Source organism: Trichechus manatus, unplaced genomic scaffold (genome assembly GCF_000243295.1).
Source record: "Trichechus manatus latirostris isolate Lorelei unplaced genomic scaffold, TriManLat1.0 scaffold00020, whole genome shotgun sequence".
NCBI lineage: Eukaryota > Metazoa > Chordata > Mammalia > Sirenia > Trichechidae > Trichechus > Trichechus manatus.
The window spans coordinates 9,563,761-9,589,122 of NW_004443956.1; the positions used below are offsets into that span (position 1 = coordinate 9,563,761).

General features: G+C 39.9%; 1 protein-coding gene across 2 annotated transcripts in view; it reads right to left on the reverse strand.

Moving 5' to 3' along the window:
* Nucleotides 1-25,362, reverse strand: part of TAFA1 (TAFA chemokine like family member 1) — a 659,101-nt gene that overhangs the window by 368,467 nt on the left and 265,272 nt on the right. The window lies entirely within an intron of this gene.

Below are 25,362 nucleotides of genomic sequence, written 5' to 3' on the forward strand. Positions count from 1 at the left end.
TCCTCACAATCATTGCTCTGTTTGAGCCCATTGTTACAGCCACTGTGCCAATCCATCTCATTGAGGGTCTTCCTCTTTTTGCTGACCTTCTACTTTACTAAGCACTTCTTAGGGGATCATTATGGCAGGAAAAAGCCAGAATACAAGTCATGAGAGAATTAACTGACAAATGGAGAAATACCCCCTAAACTCAATTATTTTTTTCATCAAGTCAACAAAGTCCTCATTCCTTTGGAGATTAGGCAGTGTTTCTCAGATTCGGTCAACCCAGATCACAAATTATTCTACATAAAGTAATAAACCATCCTATAGAAATGAGGTCTTGCACAGGTCAATGACAGAATTTACTCTTTCAATGCCTTATGAAGGGACATCTCAATTGAAACTAAATCCTTTTCTTCTTCTTTATTTTGTATCCTAATGTGGGAAGTTCCACAAATGTTAAAACTTTTAAATCACAGAGATAAAGGAAAAGAAAAATAGAACTTTGGAATGTGCAGTTAAACCCTCAATGGTATACTTATAGTTAGGTTATTAATCATCAATGATATCCTAGCACCTTTCCACTGAAAATGCAGTCCAGAAACCAGCAGGATCAGCAGCATCTGGGAGCTTTTCAGAACTACAGCATCTCAAGTCCCATCCAACACCTACTGAGTAAGTATCTGCAGTTTATCAAGGTCCCCAGGTGATTTATAGCGTCACTATGAGTCAGAATCGACTTGACAGTAATGGGTTTGGTTTGGTTTTTTTCCCCAGGTGATCTGGTGCCAACTCATAGTGATCCCAGGTATGACAGAATGAAACATTGCCTGGTCCTATGCTATCCTCACAGCAGTAGAAAAGTTTGACCCCATTGTGGCAGCCATTGTGTCAATCTATCTCATTGAGAGTCCTCCTCTTTTTCACTGACCCTCTACTTTACCAAGCATGATGTCCTTCTCCAGGGACTGGTCCCTCTTAATAACATATCCAAACTAAGTGAGATGAAGTCTCACCATCTTCACTTCTAAAGTTCATTCTGGCTCTACTTCCTATTAACTAAAACTATTTGTAAATGATTACTGGGCTCAGCAGTTAACTGAAAGGTTGAAGGTCTGAGTTCACCCAGAGGCACCTTAGAAGAAAGGCCTAGCAATTTACTTCTGAAAGATCAGCTGCTGAAAACCCTATAGAGCATAGTTCTACTTTGACATACATGAGGTCACCTTGAGTATGAGGTGACTTAGCAGCAACTGGTTGGTTTTTTATTAACGAAACTAGAGACTTTATGCAGATGTCATCTGTTGTTCTCTGTTCCAGGAGCCCACATTGCATGTAGCGCCATATTCCTTTAGTCTCCTCCGATCTTTGACAGTTTCAGACTTTCCCTGTTTTTCATGATCTTGACAGTTTTGAGGAGTGCTAGCCATGTATTTTGTAGAATGCCCCTCAAATTGGGTTTGTCTGATGTTTTCTCATGATTAGACAGGGGTTATGAGTTTGGGGAAAGAATACCACAGAGTGAAGTGCCTTTCCTATTGCATCATATTAATCAACATGGCTTATCATTGGTTATATAAAAGTGGCTCACTTGGTATCTGCATCATTTCCCCACTGTAGACTTACCTTTTTTTTTTTCTTTCCATACTCTAGCCTTTGGAAGCAAGTCACTAAGACCATCTTATACTCTAGGGGAAAGATAACCACTTTTATGGAGATAGATTGTTTCCTCACTTGTAAAACAGTGATTCTAATGGTAATTAAGTCAAGGAGTCATTGTGAGCATTAAATAAAATCCTGTGTGTTACAAACTTAGCTCGGTGCTGGGAACATAGTAAATGCTCATTTGTTCACGTATTTAGAATCGGCTATCCATTGAGCATCAACCATGTCTTAGGCATTATGCTAAGAAATGGGATACAGTGTTAAAAATAAACAGATGTGGTTCCCCCCCACCTTTGTATATTTAACTATCAATTGGGCAGACAGATGTTAAACACACAGAAAAACATAACATGATAAATAGTAGTAACTCCTACGAAGGAAAGGTCAGAAATTAAATTATGTCAGAAAATTGATACAATGTCAGAAATCAGATTAGTGATACCAAAAACCAAAACCAAATCCACTGTCGTCGAGTCAGTTCTGACTCATAGCGACCCTATAGGACAGAAGAGAACTGCCCCATAGGATTTCCAAGGAGCGCCTGGTGGATTCCAACTGCTGGCCTTTTGGTTAGCAGCCGAACTCTTAACCACTGTGCCACCAGGGTTTCCAGATTAGTAATGGGGGAGGCTAATCTAAATTTTGGGGTGGGGTGATTGAGCTTCAAATAAGTGCACTCTAAGAGAGTTACATTTAGCTAAGATTTGAAGGATAAGCAGGAACAAGAGATAGAAAGTTTGAAGGAAAGGTGTCCCAGATAAAGAAAGGAGCATGTGCAGATGCCCTGAGGCTGGAAAGAACTTCATGTACTCAAGAGCCACGAAAAGGATGGCATGGCAGAGTGCTATGAGTGAAGAGAGATATGAGATGAAGCTAGAGAGGACAGGAGCTCAGCGTTTCCTCTTTACCCAAAGTCCAACCGTTGAGTGATGCTAAGCATTAGAGTGACATAAGGTGGTATACAATAATAAGAAATCACGTTGGAGAGAGATGGTGGTGACAGCAGAGATGGAGAAAAGTGGATGTAGTCACTTGATAAATTTATAAACACATAGCAAATCCTCTCTAATCTGCTTCTTCTCCCAGATTATTTAGCTTGATTTATATTACAGTGAAACCTGTGAGAGCTGGAACTTGATGGGACTTCCTTGTTTTTCTGGGTCTCATAAATTTTCTGCCTTTCACAGGATGCAGTCTCATCACTTTCCTATCGCTCGTTTTAGTGGAAAATATTTGAGTTTTCCTTCTCTGACGGTTTCCACCTTACACAGGTTCCAGCTTTTGCAGGTTTTACTGTATAATTAACCCCCGTGTCTTATAACTCTAAGGTCATATCTGCTGTTCTTCTGTCCCACAGTCTCCAAATAACATTCTCCACAACGCCAAAGCCATGACTACACACATTAAAAATTTTAAAGTAATTTTACAAACTGGTTTGAACTACTGAACTTTTGGTTAACAGCTGGGTGCTTAACCACTGCGCACAAGGGCTCTCTAACGTTCTGAAAGGGAACAATTATTAATAAAATAATTCATTAGTAAATTGATCAATTAACTAATTTCTATCAATTAACTGAGCTCTGCTGTCAATCAAAAGTATGTCTGTTAAAACTGAAAGCTCAGTTTATTATAGATTTAAGTGCCTGTCAGTCAGACAGAATAGACTAGTTTTTCACTTCCTATCAATCTATCTCCAGCTATCCCTTCTTCAGACACTTCAGTCAATATTTTCAGTAAAAAGTAAATCCCAAGAAGCTCAGGGTCCCTTAAGCAAATGAATCATTATTCCGCACAAAACAAGCAGGCAAACAAACAGAAAAGCTATAAAGGTCTACAACATGGGCTTTATTTTTTATTAGTGATTCCCTCTGCTGTGGCCATTGACAGAGGATGTGAGCATCCTGAGTGAACATGTAGACAACAGTTAGCTCCCCAAAGTAGAAATTAAGTGGGATACATGGGTCCCTTCCTATAAATGTCACACTTGGGTAGGAATAGTGGTGATTGCTGATTGTATATCAAGACCTTAACTAAGGTCCCCAGTTCACAATACTTCATTCCTACACTGAAGAGTTGTGAATGTTTTTCATTACCCAGATTTAATGATTACTTGCGAACAGAAACAAACCAATAAATGTAAATGGATTAGGTTTTTCTAAATTGGACACAAACCAGATTTACAAAATACAGATTTGTCAGCCAAACCTAATAAAAGAAAAAGAATAATATTTAATAGAAGGTCATTTTGAGAACTGAAAGGGTTCTCTTTATTCCTTCCCTGACCAGTCACATTTCTTAGACTGGATCATTCCACTTTAATCTAATAGTTTGGGGTTGTAGATGACCTAAAGGTGAATAAATACTCTTTATCTGTTTTACTAGCACTTATTTGATATATTGTTTCCTTTTTGACAAAATGGCCATTCTTTGGAATGGTTTCTATTTCCTGTTGCAAAACCAAATTTTCTTTTGAGTGGCAAGTAATTTATTACAACCTTCATTTCCTCCCTGCCTTTTCAAAAGGGTCATGTGGCTGCCACTTTCAGTGCTAGCTTTAGCCAGAGTATCAAATTACCTTTTCCATTTATTGTACTATGTAGGCTGGCACTGTGGGTCTGGCATGCTGCCAACAGGATTAATTGGGCATTCTCTGATCAATCAAACAATCTCATTACTTCCTGCTGCCTGCATGACTCCATGGCCCTCGGTAACATAAGTCAGACATAAACATACTAGAAGGTCACTTTCAGAAAACTGGGTCTGTGCGGTAGACCTACTGCTAAAACTGAGGGTTATCTGTAATATTCCTATATATCATTAGCTTTCCTATGCAAAGGTAATAACTATCACAGGACCTCTTTGGTTAACATATGGATGGATTCCAGCAGTGTTATTTAGAAAGTAGCCTCATCATTGCAGCCCCATTCCCCACCATGATGGCATACGGAAAAGTGTTTAAATTCAAATGATGGCACAAGTGTCTTCCTTTCAGGTTTAAAAACATTCAGAGATTTGACTGAATTTTAGGCAGGCATTAGCTGACCTTAGAGCACACCTGGAACATTCTACCTCCACTAACCACCATTGTGGGTGGTTAGATCTTGATATAATTTATTTTCACGTCTTCCCAGTAATTATTTTCATCTTCTCCACTTTATAACCTAATATACTTTGAATTATCATATTTTGTCTTTTACCCATGTTGAAGACCAAGGTCCAGTATAAACCATACTCATTTCTCTCTCTCTCTCTCGACACACACACACACACACACACACACACACATATGCAGTTTCCACTATAACTTTCAAAACCCAAAGAAACTGAATCCCTAACCTATTTTTACAGATTTGCCAATTAGTTTTGCAGCTTCTATAAAGTAATAACTAAATCATTACACAGTTGCCACATGGTAATAACCTTCAATCAGAAACTAGTGTCACATAGTAATAACCTTGAATCCACATCAACCTGTACTAGGAAGGGGTGAAAAACCTTGTTAATTTGTAACTGGCTACCTATTACAATGTTCCACTAATTAGACAGAAACCTCAATTTCTAATTTAGTATATAGTTGGCCAAGAAGAGTGTCATGATAAAATTCACCCTGAGAGAGTTCATAAAATCAGTAACATACTATGTATCATTGCTGCCAACTATCTGCCAGAAGGTTGGAATGGAACATGGGCCAATCATCTCCTGCCATGTGTTTCCCCTGGAGAATCAGGTTTCTCTCATCTGGCTGAGGTGATACAACATCAGCACAGGATGGTTATGTATCGAAACAAAGCAGTAGATGAGGGTGAAATAGGTAGTACACAAAATCAGAGCTAAAGTGCAGAGGAGTGAGAAACAATGCTCAGCTAGAGCAGTCAGTGATGGTTTCCTTAAGGGGTGAGATTTGAAGTAGGTCCTTATAGATGGATAGAACTAATCATGAAGACTGGATAGCCATTTGGGAGGGGGATTAATGTACACAAGGGCAGGGAGACAGGATTGTAAAAGACTTCAGGTTGTGAATGGGCTTCTGGGTGGCTCAGCATATATCCAGTGCCGCCACTCAAACTCGGGAGGGTCTACCATCTGAATTCTTGGTGAGAGTTACGAATGTTATTAATGAGAGGTTGATTAGCCACAGTCGTATGTTAAAAACTACTGACTTATTTTTTCTATTTTGTTATCTTGCTTAATGAAAATCTGCAAGCTGCCACTTATCACTGCTTTGCTGATAAACTGGAGACTTGGGAATGGTGTGGTATTAAACTAAAAGCAATGAGAAGCTGAAAGAAAGCAAATACCATTTCTATCATACATACTGTAGTTCTTTCAAAAATTACCATTACATTACCATAATAAGAGAAATAGGGTTCCTCTTCTGATTTTTATGTAATTATGCCCTTTATGAATGGTAAATGGCTTGAAAATAGATCTTGTCCTGCAGGGTCAGGCTCTAGAGAAGGAGGAAATTGCTAGAAAAAAATGATTAATGATCACTTAGGCTTGCCCAATTTGGCTAGAAAATTCTTTTTTCTTTTTCTCTGAATCCCTGTCTGTATCCTCACTCAAGCAATTTTTATTTTGCCTTAGGGGCTGATCGCCTGAAAAAAAAGTGGGAATTACAAAATATGCAAGATAACTTGTGACTGAGCACATCAATATTTTGGGGGAGAGAGCTAGTCTCTTGAGAATAGGAAGTATCATGAAATTTTTCCCATCAAGCCTGGACTGACTAGGTGGGAGACAAAATATGGAGCAGGGGAGGAGCCAGGGGCCAGTCTGAGCTACCAATTACCATCAAGTCAATTCTGACCCATGGCCACCTCACGTGTGTCAGAGAACTATGCTCCATAGAGTTTTTAACGGTTGATTTTTTTGGAAGTAGATAGCCAGGCCTTTCATCTGAGGCACCTTTGGGTGGAATCGAACCTCCAACCTTTCTATTAGCCACTAAGCATGTTAACCATTTTCATCCCCAGGAGCTCCCCAGACTGAGCTAGAAATAGTTTATCTAGAAAAGTTTACTTCCTAATCCTCCAATATTGAGCATTGGTAGTATACCTTCAGGGAATACTATAAACCAAGAATATCTGATTAGGTCTGAGAACATTTCCAAATAAGGTCAAAATGCTCAAACAGCAATTATATCCAACAACTCCTTACCCCCTGTCAGACACTATGACAACAAATCTATGTAAAGGCTACTATTATTATACCCGTTGAAGCGATAAACTGAGAGCCAGTTTTGCCCAAGTTTACACAGTTAGTTGGTGGAGAAGTCTGGATTAAAGTCATTATCGTGGACAGTGAGGCAGGGATATGGTTATAAGTACTGAGAGGGTATGGTTAGTCATTGGAAATATTTTTTCCCCCAGAAAGAATTCACTGTATGTTTTAACATCAATAAAATAGTCACAATGTACATTTGGGAGATGGAGAAAAACGAAGAACAACAAATGTTTCGAGAGCCATTTTTCATTGTTTGGTGTTATTCTAGATATCATATGGCCTTTGGAGGATATGTGATTGACACAGATGCATCATACTAAATAAAGCAGTCCACGCTGAAGGGTAGACCATCCGTATGGGCGCTCTGGAGGCTAGTCACAAAATACCCAACACATGTAGGCTTCAGGATGGGGCAATGGTGGGCCTGCTCTGCCTTTGGCAGCCTTATTCAATTCTGCACGTTTATGTCTGAAAGTGAAATTGACCTCAGTGGGCGTTCTCATTTTCCCCTTTCCATTTTCTTTTTCTTTCCAGGCCCTGCTTGCTCAAATTCTTGCCTTTCTCCCACCCTATGCCTTTCAAATGCAGACCTGACAGATGGGTAGAGGAAGGCAGTCATGTTGTTTTTATCTCCTGACCAACCATTCCCCCCTTTTTAACAACAGAACCCCAGTTTCCTCTTGGGAGAAACCATTCTTCTATGCTTATGCCATCTGGTACAAGGGACAAACATCACATTTCAAATCCTGACAAATGGGATGGTTACATCATCCAAGCCAGGAAAACAAAACTCAATTTCAGGGCTATTACTGAAACACCTGGGAAAGGCATTGTCTCCCTAGTGGAGTTGCTGAGCAAGTGGGGTTTAATCCTGGGGCTTTCGGAGCTCTCTTGACTTGATAGTACGTTTCTGTCCAGTAGTGAAACCCACAGAAGGCAGGCAGAGTCAAGAGACTGGGAGAGATCAAGTCTTGATGACATCATGCAAGATTCTGGATCTTATTTTACTCCCTGGATTATTTTGTCACTTGAGCCAACACATTTCCTTTAGCGCTGAAGCCAATTTGAATTTGAATTGGGTTTCTGTCACTTGCAAATAAAAGAGTCTGGAATAATACAGGAGGGTCCAATTTCCTAACAATGAGTTTTGAGATGATAATCCCATTCTTTTAACTCACACTTTAAATAGTTCAGGAGGAAAGGCTGCATAGTGAAGTGGGAAATGCATAGAATCGAGAGTGGGAAGATCTGAGTATGAGTCCCAGATATGTTCCATACTGGCTGTGGGATCTTGGACAGATAATATCACCATGTTACGTTATGTTATATTATGCTGAGCTATGCTGTCAGTTTTATCCTTTGTACTGGTTTTCTTCCCTAGTACAAGGGATAACAATGATGACAATTTATATTTCTTAGACTTGTTCTCAAGATTAATTAATGCACTGCATAGAAAAATACTTTGTAGTCACTAACATGTTACAGAAATGAAAAGGGATAATAACAACAACATTTTGTACCTCTCAGGGTTGTTGTCTCCATAAATTGATGTACCACATATAAAAGTACTTTGTAACCCATCACAGGCTACCAAAATGTTCATTTCCCTTTGAGTTCTTTGTTCTTTTGAGTGCAGGTCGTCGTAGGCTAGAAAAAGTGTAATGTAGACTTTTTGTATTTTAACCAAAATAAAAAAAAAGTTACCTAAATCTACTCTTACAAATGATACTCAAACAATATTGTTCCCAGGTAAATAAAATTGTACAAAAAGGCTTTTAAGTTAACCTCTAAGATTTTTTATATTTTTACATATTTTTTATATAACTATATAATTATATTGCTACATTTTGTATTTTTATTACCTTTTCACATTACAGTTATTAAGATAATGTCCCAAGGAGCACTGAAGAACAAATCAATAGAAAATTCTATGATCTGAGTTACTCCCAGATCAGGAACACAGGGCTGACAAGGCAGCCAGTTTTCTGAATGCAGGTGGCTCGCATGGGGGTTATCTTTTGACAAGGCACACCAACTTCAACAAGACATTTACTCTGACATCTGGTTTCAGTCATTTTATGAACTTTTTTCTTTCCAAATGATTTATCTTATCCTTAATCATTTCTCAATAACTTAATTTTATTTCTAGAAATGCCAAGCCTAAGGCAATTGAAGTCTTGTCTCCCTAATGATCTGCAATGACATAGCTTTATCAAATATTTCCACTTAGTGGCTCTTCGTAGGGTTTTGTATTAACCAAACTGGGAATGTCCTAGATTTAGAAAATAAGTAGCCCCACCTTCAGGACTTTAAAAATCAATCTTTATGCAATACTGCCATTGCAAAATGGTTATTAGAAATTAACATGATGACTATTTTAGTGATTAACAATTATTTTAGCTTTTCTTTTTAATGAGCATGCAGTGAAAGTCAGTTATGTACTAAGGGCTCACATTCACCCTTTTCTCAAAGCCCAGGCCTTAAAGGATCTTAAAATGAAAAAAAAAAATTCCCCATATTTTTGCAACAAAATACCCCCGATGGGGTCATTCCAGTTCTGCCCTTTAGCCAATAGTGATTCACAGTCAAATGATATTCTGTTTATAAGGAATATAAATGATTGTCTGGGATTTTACCTCCTTTACAAAGTTATACTAAATTATTAACAAGAACAGAATTTTTAGTCGTTTTCACACAGATAAAGAGATGGGAAGATCAGGCTTAATGGATTCAGACTCAGAGCAGAACACCGTCACCGAGGGAGTACTCAGGGCCTAAGATGCCCACGGGAACTTGATTTAATCATCTGAGCCTCTCCCCTTCACATTCTGTGGTAGAGACACAAACTGTGTCACCGTTTGAACAAAAATCATATGCATGATATTCCTCTTTCTAATACAGACTACATTCAGATAGTGACTAAAAGGAACTTATACTAACAGGAAGAATCCAGAAAGTGCAACCAAAATGACTAGCGGAGAGCAGTGACACATGGCCGCCCCTACAAGAGAACCCTGGGCCCCTGTATACATGGATTCCTAATGGCCTGCTGCTCTCAGGTCCCTCCGTTCTACCTGCAGCATGAAGGGCTTCAGGTGGCTTCAGGCAAAAATCACTGTGAACTGACAAAGTTGCTAATGTTGCTCCTTTTGACGAGGTCTCTGGAACTCACCAGAGCTGGAAGTAGGACAGCTGTTAGCTCTGGTGACATTGAAGGACAAGAAAAAAATAATACTTACAAATTGTTTTTTAAAGCAAAAGGAAAAAAGAATTAAAAATATTCCTAGCAATGAATAAATGAATGAATGAACAGAATTTCCTTCAAAGGATGCATATTAGAGAAAGAGATTTAGTTAATATCTAAGGGAATGTTCCAGGTAGACAGGTGGACTTTCTTCAGGATGATACAAAACACAATTTTTGGTCTTTCTAATCATACTCATCTTTCAAAATCTAGATCAATTGCCTCTTCCTGTTCAAAGCACTCTTGGATTCTTCCAGTTAAATAAACATCTCTGCTTGGTGATCCCTGAGAACTGGGTTTATGTCATTAATACATTATTTATTCTCACGTCACTAGAATTTGTTTCTTATAAAAGTGGTTACAATAATTTGTTTGTTGGAGTGCAATTAAAGCTATTTTCCAAATGGAATCTCACCCAAAATATAAAATAGATAAGCAAAGCAGCTACGGTTGAATGGGAAGTTTACGTTGGGACAGAGTCCTATCCAATTGGCATCAGACTTAATGCCCCTACTCCAGTCACAGTAATCTCCATGGAACCCCAAGGTCTCTCAAAATGCAGTTTGAAAACCACTGTGCACAGTGTAATGTTCAAGGTGGAGGCAGGCAGTTACCTGTACTTAAAGCCCACGTGCCTGAAACATAGTAAGACAAAAACAAAACAACCTGTTGCCACTGAGTGAATTCTGACTCATGGGGACCCCATGTGTTACACAGTAGAACTCCTACACAGGGTTTTCTTTGGCTATAATCTTTTAAGCAGGCAGTTCACCAGGACTTTCATCCATGGCACTGCTGGGTGGGTTTGAACCCCCAACCACAAACTGCGTGTGCCCTCCAGGGACTCTGAAACATAGTAAGTGCTCAATAATTAATTTATATTGGAAAGAAAATAACACTTTTTCTTAAAGGCAAAGTTTAACAACAACAAAAAATCATTCATTCCCAGTCACAAAACTCTGGCTTACAAAAAAAAAAAAAAACAGACTTACTGGTAACAAGGAATCCTTTACCCAACTTCGTGCGTTACAATGCTTTGAGAAATAACTATTGGAGTAGCAGGGAAGTGAGAGAAAACAACAAATATTATTTTCCTAATCTTAACTAGAAATCTGAAATTCACTTTCTAAGTGTTGACTGGGGAGAGTCAACTGAAAAAAGAAAATATCCCAGTTTTATGGGTGGTGCCAACGGTTAAGTATTTGGCAACTAACTGAAAGGTTAGTGGTTCCAATTCATCCAGGGTGGCTTTGGAAGAAAGGCCTGGCAATCTACTTCCAAAAACTCAGTCACTGAAAACTATGGAGCACAGTTCTACTCTGACACATACAGGGTCACCATGAGTTGGAAATGACTCGAAGGCAACTGGTTTTGTACATTCTCCTACCCATACCACTCTACTCTGTCTGCTTTTTGGGCTCATTTCCACACCTCCACACCAGCTTGTAAGTTGTGAAATCAGCCAAGTGTGTCTTGGTTCCTCACACTCCATCCTCACACAGAGCCCCTGCCCCAGGCATCTGTGGCCTTCATGGTGCCCAAACCAAGCTCCCAAGTGGTCCCGACCCCTCCACGGAAACAGAATCGAACCAAGAATAAAGAGTCTTGGGTAACTTTGATCAATCTGCTTTACCTCTCTTGGTCTTAACATCCTCTCTGTAAAATGAGGAAAGAACTTCAGACCTCTCTGGCCTGTTGTAAATACAAAATGTTACAGTGAATGAGATGCTCCGTGAAAGTGCTTTCCAAATGACAAACCACAGTCCCCAGTATCAGGGGTATTATTACTGTCGCGTAACAGTGGAGAGGGTGCTACACCTCTTTTTGTGCTCAGATTTGTTAAAAATGTGGCTGTGATGCCAGGATTGAAATATTTTGAAAATGCGTAAGCCATATGTAAACTCAGGATCAAACTGGGTAACTGTGAGGTTGGGGCATGGAATTAGGCTGTTTGGGATCAAATACTGGCTCTGATGATTTACTGAGCTTCTTAGTGCCTAAGTTTCTCTGACAGTTAAGTTCCATATCATAGTATGTCTTACCTCATAGTTGTAAGAATGAAATAAAATTACTTACAATGACTAGCAAAGTGCCTGGCGCATAATAAGCACCAATATGCATGAGCTATTATATCACCATGATTAATACTGCTAACTACTGTGCCTACCTCCTACCCCACTCCCTCCTTCATCTCTTTCACCTTCCCTCTCTTCCTTCCATAAGTATTTATTGAGTCTTGGCCATATGCCAGACACTGGTACTGACTCTGGAGACAGTGCAGGAACCAAAACAGAAGCTTCCATTTCTGGAGACCATTCTGTGGAGCTTACATCACTGGAGAATGTCCTGTGTCATGTTAGCTTACACCCAGGCCTATTTCTTGCCTGCTGCCTGAGACACGCCCTCTCTTATGGCTCCTGTAAAAGACTAACACACTTACTCTTGCTTCCAAAAGACCAGCTCATACATTCACAAAACAAGAAAACAATCAAAGCTAACCCTTGAGAACAAAGCATTTATTTCCATTGTGAGCTGCACTCTCAAGATGGGTAGGTTTAGACTTGGAAGCTGCTCAAGGTCATTCAGCAAGTAATCAGTAGAGGAAGCAAAGCAATTCATCTTTGGGTTTTTGCTCTATCCACGAGATTTTCTATTTGCAAAAGGTGACCAAGCATCAAATGTTTATGAAAGAAATTAGAACTGTGGTAAACCTCCCCACCCCATACCACTCTCCTTCCAAACAACATATGGTGTGAGGTGACCCTCTTGTTCACTCTGCTTTAATATGCAACACCTAAGCGCCTCCATAAAATGAAAAGTAGCACATTAGAAATAGATGCAAATCGAGGGTGTAACATGTAAATCACAAAGCAATCATTACTACAGGTTAATGTCTGGGAAAATAGCCTATCAAGATTTTTAAAAGGAATTAGAGACTTGATAAATAAGGAAGTCATCCTTATCTACACGACTTCTGTTAAAAATCAACATGGCTCTGCAGAAAGTGTTTTTAAATACTAAACACTAAATAAAAACGAGCAAGAATGTGTCCGTGGCTCTGGCTGTAACCATGGGCATGGCAAAACAATTGCTAAAAAATGATTCTAGATGAAGGCGCCCATTCCACTTTCTAAAGTGGTCAGAGACAATGTGGCAAATGCCAGGGTGAATTTCAAGATCACTTTCCAAACTGCCAGCTGAATTCTTCAGCCAGAGAAACGGATTTTTAAGGGTCTGTTAAAGAGGTCATCATTCCTTACTGTACAAAGTAACAAGGACTTGAGAGGTGAACAGATCTGATTCGCAGCTTCCTTTGGTGAGAAAACGTTTTTGTATTAAGTACAGCATGGGCTTTTGAGTCAAATAGACACGGATTCTATCTTTGCCGCGCACTATCTTTGCGATCTTGGGTAAGACACTTAGTTTCTATAAACCTTAGATTCGATGTCTGTAAAACAAGAATAATAATACTGCTCATACGCGTTCTTTTCTGCAAATAAGGAATGGTTAGTGATGCAGGTAAAGTGCTTAGAAAAATGCCTGGCACACAGTAGGCACTTAAACATTTCTAATTATTAGTACATAGGACACAGAATTTACTTAAGGGCTATATTTCTGTAAAAAATCATCTTGTGTTTCAAAGAAGACAAGATAACCTTTTCAACCAATGGTGCTGGAACAATTGCACATCCAGAGGCAAAAGAAATGAGCCTCAACTAGAACCTCACACTTTCTACAAAAATTAACTCAAAACAAATCATTGATTTAAATGTAAAACATAAAACTTCGAGGGAAAAAAAATAGGAGAAAATCTTCCAGACCTAGGACCAAGCAAAGAATTCTCAGATTTTACTCCAAAAGAGTAATCCATGAGGAGAAAAACTGATAAATCGGACCTCATCAAAATTAAAAACCCCTGCTCCGTCAAAGATCCCACAAGGGGGATAAAAAGACAAGTGACAGATTGGGAGAAATGTTTACAACTCACATATGCAACAATGGACTTGTAGCTACAATATGTAAAGATCTTTCAAAACTCAACAGTGAAATACCAATAATCCACTTAGAAAACTGGCGAAAGACATGAACAGACATTTCACCTAACAAAATACACCAATGGCAAATTAGCACATGAAAAGATATTCCACATCATTAGCCACTGGAAACTAAAATTAAAACCACAATGACATATCACTACCCATTTAATGGAATGGCTAAAATAAAAGTCAGTAATCACACCAAATGCTAGAGAGGGTATGGAGAAACCGAATCACTGACGCATTGCTGGTGGGAAAGTTAAATGGTACAGCCACTCTGGAAAACAGTTTGGTAGTTCCTTTTAAAACTAGTGGGTATACTATCTGATCCAGAAATGGCACACTTGGGTATTTTTCCCAGAGAAATAAAAACATTTTCCTCAGAATGTTCACAGTATCTTTATTGATAATAGCCAATAACTGGCAATTATCCAATGTCCCTCAATAGGTAAAGTGTTAAACAAGGTGTGGAATATTACTCAACAACAAAAAAGAAATTAACTACTGATACATGGAACAACCTGGATGAGCCTCAAGGAAATTATGCTGAATTTAAAAAGTCAATCTCAAAGGATTCTATACTACATGATTCCATTTATGTAACATTCATAAAACAACATAATTATACAGCTGGAGAACAGGTTAGTGGTTATCAGGGGTTAGGGATGGGGGGAGAGGTGAGTGTGAGTATAAAGGGGTGGCATAAGGGGGCACTGTGGTGAAGCTACAGTTAAGCACCTTCATCGTGGTGGCAGCTACATGAAGTTACATGTGATAAAATTGCACAGATCAACATACACACACAAATCAGTGCACATATTACTACTGAAATCTAAGCAAACTCTATATTTTACCAATGTCAATTACCTGGTTTTCATACTGTACTATAGTTACATGAGGCATTGCTGGTTCAGAGGTAGACTTCTTGCCTTCCATGTGGGAGACCAAAGTTCGATTTCTGGCCAATGCACCTCATGCGCAGCCACCCCCTTTTTGTCAGTGGTGGATTGCGTGTTGCTATGATGCTAAACATGTTTCACTAGACCTTCTAGACTAAGATGGACTAGGAAGAAAGATCTGGCAATCTCCTTCCACATATCAGTCAATGAAAACCCCATGGATCACAAAGATCCAATCAACAGCCAATCATAGGGATGACAGAAGACCAGACAGTGTTTCATTCCATTGCGCATGGGGTCGCCATGAGTTGGGGGCAGACTTGATAGTAGTTAACAACAGCACTATAGTTACACAAGATGTTAACACTGGGAGAGGTTGAGTGAAGGGTACACAGATTCTCCCTGTACATGTCTTTGTAATTTCCTGTGGGTCTATAATTGTTTAAAAAGGAAAAGTTAAAAAAAATCACGTTGATTTTAGTATTTTAGGTAAGCACTTTCAAAGCCTTCTATTTTATGTAAACTTTCCATGTGAAACTTGAAGTTCACTGATACCTGTGCTATGACTGAGCACCAATCACCACCCCCAGATCTAATTTTCAGCCAAAATTTAATGGTGCAGCGGTTAAGAGTTCAGCTGCTAACCAAAAGGTTGGCAGTTCGAATCCAACAGCTGCTCCTTGGAAACCCTATGGGGCAGTTCTACTCTATCCTATAGAGTCACCATGAGTCGGAATCAACACCACGGCAACGAGTTTTTTGTTTTTTTTTAAAGTTGATGTTCATTCTCTGAAACACGGAGGGGGAAAAGATTAGCTCACCCCTGCTGGATTATATAATTTTGTGATTGTTCCCATTGCCGTCGAGTCGATTCTGACTCACAGTGAGCCTATAGGATAGAGTAGAACTGCCCCATAGGGTTTCCAAGGAGCGGCTGGTGGATTCAAACTGCCAATGTTTTGGTTAGCAGCGTAGCTCTTAACCACTTTACCACCAGGGCTCCAAGTGCTTCTTAGGAGACGGAAAACGTATTTTATTTCATCACACTTCTTCCTATGTACGTGCACGCACATCTCACATCGTTTCTTAAGAGTCACCATATGTTAAGTGTTATCTAAAGCATGTAACAACAAGAGAGGTTTAATGTAGTCTACATGAAAATGACAGTTTTTATAACAATATATATGTCTGCACTTGATTCTCACCGATAACACTTAGGTACGAAAAAAGAAAATGACATTTTCAGTTCCATAACAGAATTTTTGATGTTAGGCAAATCATTTCAACTCTCAAAACAGTTTCTAGGATGTAATTAAACAAGGTGATATTAGGAATTCTAACTACTATTCTATATTCTATTCTAATTACTAAGAGCAAAAATTCATTAGGCGCAAATGCTAGAGATGAACTCTACTTAATGTAGAGCAAAACCTCATTAACTTAGAACTCGTAGGCATTTAAGATGGTTGCTTTTCATATCACTTTTTTAAAGTTTAAGAAAAGAAGGACTTGCTGTCTAAAGTAATCCTGCAAAGAAATGTTTAAGAAGAATCTTTAAACTACTGTTTAAACTACTTTCTAAAGCGTCAATGAGTACTGTAGAAGTTCTAATACAAGAACGGGAGGGTTTATTAGAAACCATTCTTATCTATTAATCAAGTCATGCTGTTCTTGTTGTTAGTTGCTTCTAGTTGATTTCAACTCACAGTGACCCCATGAGGACCCCATAGGATTTTCAAGGTTGTGACCTTTCGGAAGCAGACTGACAGGCCTTATCTCCAAGGCACCTCTAGGTGGATTTGAACTGCCAACCTCTGATTTAGTAGCGGAGCATGGAACCATTTGTGCCACCAAATGAGTCCCATCAAGTCATAGGAGGACTTAAAATAATGCCACAAGCAATGCAGGAGCAGGGAGTAAACCTTAACAAGATTCCCTTACACTCATTCATGGAATAGGAAGCTGTTATCAGCTCCCATCTGCTACTGTGTAAACAAAGTGTCTCCAACTTGCTAGTCTACTAACCTGGTTTTAGGAGGCGTAACTGTAGATTCAGGAGGGCAAGGGGTTGGTCAGGTCAAAGGCCAGGGCTAGTAGGATAAAAAACCAAAAGAGAAAATCTCTGAATCCTTATTTTTATGTGGCACTACTCAAATAATTTGCAAAGCTGCAGGATTTTCCAATTATAGATGTCTTTCAGGCTTTCTCAAATCCATGCTTCCTATTGGTCCTGCTTTTGGCTTTGGTTCCAAAATTAAATGAACTTCTTAAGTCCTTGTTATGCTGGCGAAGAAAAATAAAACCTGTGAATCAAGCATCAAATTAAATGTGACGCCATTGTGTCTGCCATACCATTTCACCCGGTCATTCACATATTCACATATCTGTTGCTTCTTCCAAAAGAGGAAAAGTTGGATCACTCTCCTAAGAAGAGTTGTAAGGAAGTATAGTCATCAGCTCATAGGAAACTAAGATGCAACAATATCCCACCCAAGCCACCAACAGGAGAGACTCAACACATTCTCCTTGGAAGAGCACACTTTGCTGGAGTTTAGGGTTTTTGCTCCGTGTTTCACTCTGTAGTGTATTTCTCTTGCACTAATTCATCTATAAGCTGAAAAAAAATTCTTTAAAGGGCATGAAGAGTTGGACTTCTCAACATCAGTCCTCCCATTGTGTAATCATTCCACAGAGCTTTAAAAAAATAAAATTCCATGGAAATAGTATCATTAGTCCAAAAAACGTGCTCAGAAAGTGTAATTTTAGGGTATCTGGAAAATAACATGATAGTTCACTAAGCAAATATTACATTATTTTTCTTCTATTTAAATCTACAATAAACACAAATTTCACATTTTGAACTCTTTCCAATAAGACCGAGTAGCAAAACTTTTTATATGAATTAATTATTTTAATTGGCAAATTTATGAAAACTCCTAAGTATTATTTTGCAACCCCAACTTCTTCCTTACACTTCAGATAACATAACAAACATTTCCTATTCCTTACTCTTTTGTCTACCTCGTTCCTTTCTAAAGAAAAGTGATATATACTTGATGGCTCAGATTCCGAGACATTCTAGGCCTATGTCACTGAATGGTCCCCATTTACTACTGGCCAGGATTGCTGTGTAGTAAAAGGTCATATAAACGTTACACAAACGTGAGTGGGGTATTTCTTCTCTCTGTGGGGCTGGGGTGCTTAAAAGGAAGGGCTCTGCTATCTTCTGAATCACGTATGTTCTGGCATTCTCTTCTATTTTTTGTCCTGTGCTCCACTGTAGTTGACCAATGACAATAGCCTGAAATTTGCCTTTGTGTTTAAGACTGAGTGAAAAAATCCCCTTTCACCAAATAATCCCCTTTGCCCCTAATTTACAAGAGTCCTGACTTGCTATTTTGCTCATGCTCAGCTGCACATAAAATGCTATTTGCTTTCTTAAGCAACTTCCCTGTGCATCCATCTCCTAAAGAGACATCATAAAGTGAGCTGGGGTAGCTGAGAAGGGGATATAGGCATTCCTAGATCCTTTAACATAAATTATCCAAGAGCATGCCATTCCCTCTGTCGTATCTAAAAGCAGAGTAGAGAGAACTCTGGACTGGCAGTTGAGAGATCTCAGGTTCTAATCCCGGCTCGTGTGCAAACTTGGGCTATCATGTCACCTTTGTAACACTCTGTTGCCTCATTATACCATCACCCATTTTACAACAGAGGTGCTGCGAGCATCAGATTTCAGAATGCATAAGAAAGCCTTTTAATGGTAAAGCACTATTTATTTATAAGGTGCTATTATATATTTAAAAGGCAAGTTCACTTCCAATGAAACCATCTGTCTTCTCATCTATAAATGTGTCGATGAGATTGTCATGGGGACACGGGGGCTACAAATGGTTCTGACTAACTGTCTGAGGGATTTAGTCGATTCGTTGGCTGTTTGCTTTAAATGGCACAAAAGAATCAGATGGACTGCTTCCTTCCCCCTGACTAAACCTGCTAATTGTTTTGGCAACTAAGCCTTGGAGAGATTAGAAGTTACACTAAGCACTTCTTGAACTCTTCTGTGTGTGAATTGAGAGCTGTCCAAGAAGCATGGACCCATCTTCAAATGTGAGTAGTATCATCATATTGGTTACTTTTCCTGCTTGGGGCCAGGGAATAACTCAAACAGAATTTATATTGGTAAAGGAGCCATAGTGGCGCAGTGGTTAAGCACCTGGCTGTTAACCAAAAGGTTGGCAGTTTGAAGCCACCAGCCGCCCCATGGGAGAAAGATGTGGTAGTCTGCTTCCATAAACATTACAGCCTTGAAAACCCTATGGGGCAGTTCTACTCTGTCCTAAAGAGTTGCTCTGGGTTAGAATTGACTCAATGACATACAACAACAAAAACAATCTCATTGGTAATGGGTGGAAGCCTGGAAAAAATATCCTCTTACCAAGCATTAAGGACTACAGCCAAGAAAACCCTATGGAGCACAGTTCTACTCTGTAACACACAGGGTCACCTTGAGTTGGACGGACTTGATGGCAATGGGTTTAGGTCCCTGGGTGGAGCAAACAGTTTGCACTTGATTACTAGCCAAAAGATTGGTGGTTTGCACCCACCTAGCAGCACCATGGAAGAAAGGCCTGGAGACCTGCTTATGTAAGGATTACACCAAGAAAAGGCTATAGAGCAGGTCTACTCTGTAGCACATAGGGTTGCCATGAGTCAGGATCGACTCACTGGCAATAGGTTTTTTAACCAAGCATTAGGGAAGAAAGAATGCTATCTGTTTTGCCATAAATTGGAAATTCAGCACAACTAATAAGAAACAGAAACTCTGGCAGCTTAATTATGATTAAGTGTCTAAATTTAGATTCAGGACTCCTGAGTTCCAATAACTTACTGCGAAACTTGCTAATATCAACTCAACTCAATGCTGTGCTAATTTTTGGTCCTTACTTCCTTCCTTATACCTTGAGTAATACTAAATTCTTGACAAGCGGCTAATGAAGAAAAAGAAGTGATGGAAAAATAAGAAAATTTATCCCTTCCTATTTGATTAAAGTATCCATGAATGTTAATTTTGGACCAGATAAGTATAAATTCACATCCCTACCACGATTCAAATCTGCGCCTCACAAAATCACTCTTTGATAAAAATGTAATAGGCAAAAGGCAGTATTTGCCTAAAGCATTTCCACCTGGGGAAACTTTCTTGGACATAGACTAAAAAAATCTAAAAAGATGAGACATATTTTAAAGCCTTCACCCCCAAAGAACCCAAAGATCATTAATTTCCACATGTCAAAGTTAAATATCTATGTAAGGGAAACTAACCTAAAACTATGGATTTGAGTACTCACTCATAAACTAACATTGCCTTCAGCATATTTTTTTCTTATAAAATTAGTTATGCGTTGAGTGGGCCCATGGAGAGAAAGGAGTCAGACAAATATAAAAATGGGTTTAATATTACAATTGCCTGAAAAGTCCATGTTTCTGTTAAGATATTACAAAATATTTAATCATAAGTCATCAATTTGGCAACAGAAAGGATTAACAAACAATTTTATCCCTCCCTTTGGTATTTAGTCACTTTCTGCCAGATTCTGATTAAACAGTCTCATATAACCTCCTACCAAGTTGTCATAGTCAGAAAAATGAATGTTTCAGAAATTAGCTGAATTAACAGATCACATCATTTATTATGCATGCAAAATTAAAGCCCTGTTCCTGCACAATTCATCTGAAGAAAATGTGCTAACTGGAGGCAGACTCCTGCTGCCTGACCTGACGTCATGCATCCCATTGGCAAGCCCTCTTCAGAGAAAATGCTGAATTTTTTCTCTATCTGGTGCATGTAGCCAATACGAAAAATTAGCTTTTAAAATTAAGAAAGTCCATGAGATTCAACAAGATTCCTGGGTGGCACAAACGGTTAAGCGCTCCACCACGAGCTGAAAGGTTGACAGTTTAAACCTACCCAGAGGGGCCTCGAAGACAGGCCTGCTGATCTACTTCCGAAAGGTCACAATCTTGGAAACCATATGGAAAGTTCTACTCTGCACACACGGGGTCACCATGAGCTGGAATCAACTTGACAGCAACTAACAACAACAATTCTTCTTCAAAAGCAGAAAACTCCCTGCCTTCAATTAACTGTAAGCCTCCATTAACTAGCAATTCTAAGCGTTCATTCTACAGAACAAGCGTTCATATGCCAACTAACAACAACACGAAAGCCAACAAGGTCTAGGAGAAAAAGGTTTTCCTTGGGTGCACTATCTCACCTCTAGCGGCGGTAGCTGCTCCTTATATCTGCTTTTCCTATATTACTTAGGGGTCTCTTTGATTCCTAATAGCCCATCCTTTGATATTGGAATCTCCTGCTCCTAATTCTTTATGTTAAACTTCCCTGTTCCAATTCCTGGGTGGTTTCTCGTTCCTAATTGGACTGTAACTAATACAACATCCTTAGATATACTTTTAACAATGAGTAAGGAATAAATTTATAATTTAACAAAACTAAGAAAGGAAAATTTTAAAGCAAAAAGTCTGTGGGCGAGAAAAATATAAAACCTAATTATATAGTTCTTATGAGATAATCTGCCTTTAAAATATTTCCGACTCCTGAGTGCATGCATTTGTTGTTGTTGTCAGCTGCCATCAAGTCAATTCTGACTCATGGCAACCCCACGTGCGCAGAGTAGAACTGCTCCATACGGTTTTAAAGGCTGTGACCTTTCAGAAGATTACCAGACCTGTCTTCCAAGGAGCCTCTGGGTGGGTTTGAACTGCCAATCATTTTGGCTAGTAGTCGAGTGCCTAACTGTTTACACTACTCAGGGACCTTGAATTTATACATACACACCTAATAATCTAATTGCACACTGATGTGTGGGCAGGATTTTCAACAAACCAACTGGGAGCATATTATCTATTTGAACATCAACCATAGTCTATGTTATGTATCCTGTTTTGTAAGGTTAGCAGATATTGGAGATATTATTCAATGGTTTATTGTTTAGTGAACACAGGAGTCACATGTTGATTAGAGCAGCTAATTCATCTCTGAGACTCCTATTGAGGCCACACTAATTCCAGCACATGTATTATGAACTCCTACTGATGTGCTGTCAGAAATCACTCATAAAAGATTCCTTGATCATGGTCTAATGAGAAAGGTGCTTCTTTTCCTAACACAGCTTGGCTGGGAGGTCTAAGGCACTAACTTCAGTGAGGATGTCCTTCCATGAAGCCATGCTTAAGTGAACAGAAAAGCACAATCTAATGGACACTTAGTTTAAGGAACAATTAAAATCCATGTTAAGATGTGCTTTATCCCATGTATAGCCTTAACTCACTCTCTGAATGAACAAATTCAATTGAAATAGTTGGTGCAACAGAGATGGTTTCAACAACTCCACCCTATCATTTTTACCATCATGTATTTGGTTAGCTACTATCAGTTTTCTGAGTAAGTTGGGTCCACTAGTGTCTCCCTTTAGTACATCTTGTTAGTATAACTGCAGTCAACACATTATCAAATAATGAAAGGGAGTGAGTTTAACCAGTCTTAACCCAGTATTTTTGTCTATATAAGAATTTCATTTCCTAATTAAAGTAATGATAATAATTTATAATTTCATTCTGAATGGAATGGTTTAATGGAAATACATTTTTTAAAGTATGAGTAACTGAAATCAAGCTACTTACGAACAAAAGAATCTTTTTTTTTTTTTTTTCAGAAATCTTAGAATGTTTCCCAGTATTCCCTGAAGAATAGGAGGTGTGAAAAATTAAGTGCCTCCAGAGGCCACCTTTTCCCTTGGTTCTACTCTGCTTAAATAGCCAACTTTAAGAGTTCAGGCTTTATGGAGCATCAGCCCTGTAGATTGGCAGAAGAGGGTGACATTGTGGTGGTTTAACTATCAATAATTAAAGCAATATGTTATTGAAGACTACCAGTCACAGATGCCAGAAACCCAACTCAAACCAGACTAAACAAATAAGGGAGACTTACAGCACCTCCTTGGAATGGTTCTAGTTCCAGAGATGGCTATAAGATACTCAATCCACATGATAAGGATTCCATCTTTCCCTTTCCAACATCTCAGTTCTATTTTGCTCTGTCTTATCTTCACCCTGGAGAAGGTTCCTTGTGTGTAATTGTCCTTGGGAACTCCAGATTTATAGTGGTGGTGTAGTGGTTAAGAGCTATGGCTGCTAACCAAAAGGTCAGCAGTTTGAATTCACCAGGCACCCCTTGGAAACCCTATGGGGCAGCTCTACTTTGTCCTGTAGGGTTGCTATGAGTTGGAATCAACTTGACGGCAATGGGTTTGGTTTCTTTTTTTTTTTTTTTTGAGACGGTCACTATGAGTTGGAATTGACTCAACAACAACAGGTTTAATTTCAAGTCCAGCTGAAAGACAGTTTCTCTTTGCCAATATTTGTACCATGGTCCCATGTATGAGTCTCACTGGGCTGCCATGGGTCACAGAAAGCTTTGGTTGGCCAACTATGCTTGATTCAGAGAGCATGGGGCAGAATCAACCCCAACTAGACCATAATGACTCCCCTGAGAGAAAAGGAAATAGGTATTTACTGGGTTGGCATAAGCAAAAATTCTCTACTCCCCCTGGTTGCTATTTATTTTAGCTAAGTGCTAATCTATACTGCAACATTTAATTCTTGCAATACCTCCTATTTGTTAGAATCATTATCTTTGATTTACAGATGAGAAAATTGGTGCTCAAAAATATTAAATAGGAGTTCTGGTCAATATGTCACCTTAGATACATGTCTCATAATGACCCCCTGACAAAAAAGACTCAAGAAACTAACTAAAACAGACACAAAAAATGACCTCAGATCCCAGGACATCAAATGGAGAGCCCGAGAAACAGACCAAGCACCAACTGGAAGGAGAGGCAGAACGAGGCCATTGGAAAACAGAGATTCATGGATCAACCACGCACTGCCTGCTGGTGCAGAGCAGCATGGCCATTTTGGGATGGCATCAAACAACAACCTGGGGTGAGGAACTCAGGAGAGCAACCACAAAGAGGGCACAACTGGTGGCAGAGATTCTGTGCAAACAGCCCTGGAAAGAAACAAGATGGGAGGGACATGGCCAGTGACAGGGAAAGCACAGGAATGGTATAGCTTTGAAACCAGGGAACCACAGGGAAATGCCTCTAGAGCAAATGAAACAGACTGAGTCATCGGATCCTTAGAGAAGGGGAAAGTATAGACAGGGAGTACACATTTGTGGGGGAGTAAAGGGAAGGAACAGAGGGGCAGATGAGAGCTCCAGCCCATCTGGTAGTGCAAGCAGGGAGGGAGCTAGGAATTAGTGCAGGGAATGCTTGTTGGTGGAGGCACTCAGCCATTTATATGGGAACCACCCAGCAAAAAGTCAACCCATAGAATAACAACTGAGCCCCCCACCCCCTAGAGCAGGCCCAGTGCAACCACTCTGCCTGTCATCTACATTAGCATGTACCCTTAGGCACAGATGGATGAAGCCAAGGCAAGTAAGCCCAACTATACCCACCATCCCCTCCCTGAGACCCAGGAGGCCCTAACACATGCATGCAAGCCTGGCCATACCTACCACCACAACTTGAGGCACAGGAGCCCCAAGCACACATGTGCAAGCCTGGTCATGCCCACTACCCACTCTCTAAGACACAAGAGGCCCACACTGATGCACACAAGCCTGGCCACACCCAAGACCCCTCCCTGAGGTGCAGAAGCCCTGTGCACACATGCATAAGCCCGGTCATGCCTACCACAGCTCCTTGAGACACAGGAGCTCCACGCTGATGTGTGCAAGCCCAGCCATGCCCACCATCCCTCCCTGAGGTGCAGGAGCCCGGTGCCCGCTCCACTCACCCCCGAGCTACCCTGTCCTACCAGCAATCACCGGTGTGTGCTCCTGCTACCAGACCAGCAACCAGAGGTGTGAGATCCCTCTCCCCCACCTTCACTGTCCTGCCCGCCTGGCAACCAGTGGTCTGAGTTCTTCTGCTACCCACCTAACAATCAGCGAGAACACTCCCTGCACCCACACCCTGGTGATGGGCTGGAAAGACACATTACTTCATCAACAACACTAGTCACATCCTGACAGGTGCCACCTGTACCTCTACCAAACAACGAGCAGGAGACCCTAGTGCCCTCATCCAATGTCCGCGCAGCTGCAATGTCACACATCCGACTCTCAAACAGTTCCTGCAGGTCAACTGCACGTGCACTGAAACCCCTGGATCCCCCACCACCTACTTATACACCAATTTGTGCACGCACAGTGGGC